Below are 4,711 nucleotides of genomic sequence, written 5' to 3'. Positions count from 1 at the left end.
GGCTAGGAGTAGAATATTGGGATCATAGCAAAGATAAAGGTGGACACTAGTTATGTGGTAAAGAGAGATTTTAGTCAATAATATACTATTACAATAAGGAAAAGAGCCCAGCATGAATAAAACTCCACTTTGAATAGTATAGAGGTAACTGAACATTTTAAAAGGAGAATGAAGAAATAAAGAGGGGATGAATAGGAGCACAGTAGAGTGAGGGAAGTAAAAAATTACAAAAAGTAGGAAAGGGGTAAGGTGTTGGTGAGCCTATGGGGCAATAGAGACCCTCTTATATTGGGTGGGAAGATAAACTGGAAAACCGCTGTGGAGACCACTTTGCAATATCCAGTACAGTTGATAATACAATTCCACTTGTAAGTTTATACCTAAACTCTCCCACATTTGCACAAGAAGGCATACAGAAGTATGTTCATTGAAGCATTGTTTTATACAGTGATAAATTGGAAATAACTTTAATATCCATAAATAAAAAGCTGGATACATTATTTGTGGTCAGTTTATATAATTGAATATTACAGAACTGCACCATCCAATATGGTAGCTATATGCCACATCTGGCTTTTTAAACTTAGGTTAAATTAATTAAAATTAATTCTGTGTTTTAAAATTTAAATTTATTTCCTCAGCTGTATTAGCTGCATTTCAAGTGCTCAGCAGCCACATGTGGCTAGTGGCCACCATAATGGACAGTGTAGATATAGAACATTTCCATCATTGTAGAAAGTTTTATGGAAAGCATTGTTACAGACAAATAATGAGCTATCTGGGTCTACATGTTTCAAAATACATACTCTCAAAAGTATAAGGTTGATAGGAAAAGCAAGCAAACTGCAGAAGGGCACCTAGAGTGCCTTCCCATTCAAGTGGTTTGGAAGAAATGGGTGATAGTTGTCTTCAGGGAAGGCAAGTGTGTGATGAGGGTGAAGTGGTGAGTAGACTTTCCAAATAGATCTTTTGTATCTTTTAAATTTCAAACCAAGCAATTGTATCCTCTATTTAAGTATATTAAGAGAGTTCTCCTGGCCCCAACAAAGTCAATAGAAAGGCCCAGTGTATGTACAGCCTGTTTGGATTTTGGCAAACCATATTTATTAGTTCTTTATTGGAACCTCCCACCAGGTTATCTAAAAAAAAGGAACCTTGTGTTTCTTTTCTGTGATATTTTACAATTTACACAGAATAAGAAATTCGAATATTTGCACCGAAGCTTCTACAACAAGGTTTTGCTCAATTCTGTGTTAACTACTTGTAGCAGTGAAAACCTTTCGATGTGGCAAAAAAAAAAAGTCTTGAAATTACTTGTGAAGGAAAGGGGCAATAGACAAATGTAATGTGAGCATTAAACCAAACTGCTACATGTTAGCTAATAAATAAATCTGGTTTGAGCACATTAAAAATGCTATATATTTTCACAGATACATAAAAATATGGTAATAGTACAAAACCATTCTTGGGAATGATCATCACACTCAGGCTAGAGGTTACCTCTGGGAGTGGGTAAGAGTACTAGGAAGAGCTATGCAGGGACATCAGCGAAGTCCGTAATGTTTTACTGATTTTAAAAGACAAAACAAATTATTAGTGTCAGATAAGGGGTCGATCATTCTGTGAGGTTCATTGTGGCTATACTTTGTAGTTTTCTACTTAACTATTCCATCATTTAAAAGACAGAAAAAGAAGGAAGAAAATGGTTCTAAATTTCAAATGTGAAGGCCTGGATATGAGAGAGAATGTAGCACTTTTGAGAAGATAGTAACTTCTATAGCCAGGTTTCAGTGTGAGGGTGGATTTGGCTAGGTGGACATGGACCAGCACATTGGACTATTTAAGCTGTGTTGAAAGAAAAAAAATATGTAAGGCCTACTTTTTAAAAAATTATATTTTATTGATTATACTATTACAGTTGCCCTGATTTTTCCCCTTTTGTACCCCTCCACCCAGCACCCACTACTCCCTCAGGCAATTCCTCTACCATTGTTTGTGTCCGTGGGTCATGCGTATAAGTTCTTTGGCTAATCCATTTCCCACACTGTACTTTACATCTCCGTGGCAATTCTGTAACTACCTATTTGTACTTAATCCCCTCACCTCTTCACCCATTCACTTCCCCCCTTCCATTTGGCAACCATCTGATAACAAACTTCTTTTCTCTTGCTGCTTTTTAAGAGCCTCTCTTTATCTTTAATCTTTGGCCTTTTAATTATGCTATGTCTTGGAGTGGGCCTCTTTGCATCCATCATAATTGGGACTCTCTGTGCTTCCTGGACTTGCAGGTTTATTTCCTTTACCAAATTAGGGAAGTTTTCTTTCACTATTTTTTTCAGATAGATTTCCAATTTCTTACTCTTTCTTTTTTTCTTCTGGCACCCATGTGATGCAAATATTGGACCTCTTGAAGTTGTCCCAGAAGCTGCTTATACTATCCTCATTTTTAAAAATTCTTTTATCTTCTTATTGTTCTGATCTGTTGTTTTTTCCATCTTTAAGTTCCAAATCGTTGATTTGATTCTTGGCTTCATTCACTCTACTGTTGTTTCCCTGTAAATTGTTCTTTATTTCCATTAGTGTATCCTTTGTTTCTCACTGGGTCTTTTTTATGCTGCTGAGGTTCTCACTAAGTTCCTTGAGCATCCTTACAACTAATGTTTTGAACTCTGCATATGATAGATTATTTCTCTTCATTTTGTTTAGCTCTATTTGTGGAGTTTTGATCTGTTCTTTCATTTGGGCCATGTTTCTTTGTCTCTTCATTTGGCCGCCTCCCTGTGTTTGTTTCTATGTATTAGGTAGAGCTGCTATGACTCCATGTCTTAGTAGTGTAGCCTAACGTAGTAGGTGTCCTGTAGGGTCCCACTGGCACATCTTCTCCACTCACCCAAGCTGGGTACCTGAGGTGCACCCTTCATGTGGGCTGAGTACACCCTTCTCTTGTAGTTGAGACTTGGTTGCTGTTGGCAGATCAATGGGAGAGATTTACCTAGGCCAGTCAGCTGCAAGGACTGGCTGTGACCACTGACCACCAACCTCTGCCCTCTGTGGAGGATCAGCTGTGCAGGGGCAGGGTCATGGTGCCCTGGCATGGTTTGTAGCTGTCCACTGGGAGCACTTATATTTTCTAAGAAAATATAAAATCAGATATATGAATTTTTCTTTGAAGAATGAAAGTTCATTCTTAACTAGCAAAGGGCTTGCTAACTAGATTTGGAAAACCCCACTAAACAAAGTATAGTTCCCAAAGTGAATACATTTTTTTACTTTGCACTTGCTGCTCTCAAGATTCTGGCAACAAAAGAGAAGAAAAATAAAAGTCTCCTAAATAGCAAAGACCTTGTATTTTATAATTTTGTTGTTCCAAGAGTTTGCAACACATTGTTCAGATAAATTACAATGATACCTGTGAAATTTAGTGATAGCTGAAAATTTGTATCAGTTGAGATAAATGATATTCAAAGGCAAATATATCAGTTTGTGGATATGATGGCAAAAGGCTCATCCCATTATTATTTTTAAATAAAGTACATCCTTTTAAAAAATTTATTTATTCATTTTTAGAGAGAGGGCAAGGGAGGGAGAAAGAGGGAGAGAAACATCAATGTGCATGAGAAACAGCAATATAGGCTGTTTCTCTCACACCCTCAACTGGGGACCTGGCTGATAACCCAGGTGAGTGCTGTGACAGAGAATCAAACTGGTTATCTCTCAGCTTGCAGGACGAGGGCCAAACCACTGGGCCACACCAGTAAGAGCTGAAGGACATTCTTTTTTTTTTTTTTTTAAGATTTCATTTATTTATTTTTAGAGAGGGAAGGGAAGGAAATAGAGAGAGAGAGAAAAACATCAATGTGAGGTTGCTGGGGGTCATGGCCTGCAACCCAGGCATGTAACCTTACTGGGAATCGAACCTGCGACACTTTGGTTCGCAGCCTGTGCTCAATCGCACTGAACCCCTTCAGCCCAGGGTTGAAGGACATTCTTAAAATTCCTCCCGCCCCCCATACCCTGGAAACCCAAAAACAGAACAATGCTCTTGCTTTCACTTTCTCTTGCACATCATGGTAAGAAGTTCAGACTTTAGACTTCAGCAATGAGAGGCAATGATTTTTTTTTATCTTCAGCAAAATTTATTTTATTTTTTTATTTTATTTTAATTGTTATTCAAATACAATTTTCTTTTACTCCCATCCCAGCTCACCCACCCAGCCCTCCCCACTTGCATCCCATTTCCACCCACTCCTGGTTTTTGTCCAGAGAGGCAATGCTTCTTAATCCAAGGAGGGATGGTTTTTGCACTTTTGAAAGATCGTGCTGGCTACAAAATGGAGAAAGAGTCAGTCAGGAGAGAATGAGGGGGCAGTTAGGATGCTGCTGTAGTAGTCCAGGTGAGAGGCAAGAGAAGCCTGACCTTCAGTGGTAGCAGTGGAGAGACAGAGAGGTCAGAGATGTGGAGGGATGCTTAGCACATAAAAATCTGCAGGACATGAAGGAGGATTAGATATATGTCTGGTGTTGGTAGAGGAGGAAGAAAGTCAGTGGGAGACAGGCACACACTGAGGAGCAAATGCCAGGGGGAGCTAAGAGCTCTATTTGGACATGTTGAGGCAGGGTGGCACCTAGGGTGTGCAGGGCTTTAGCAAATCTATGAACAAATTAATTTAAAACTATATCACAAAATACATAGGCCCAAGTGAAGTATAGT

The sequence above is a fragment of the Phyllostomus hastatus genome, unplaced genomic scaffold (genome assembly GCF_019186645.2).
Source record: "Phyllostomus hastatus isolate PE091 unplaced genomic scaffold, TTU_PhHast_1.1 phas_contig_1048, whole genome shotgun sequence".
NCBI lineage: Eukaryota > Metazoa > Chordata > Mammalia > Chiroptera > Phyllostomidae > Phyllostomus > Phyllostomus hastatus.
This window is presented reverse-complemented; position numbering follows the sequence as displayed.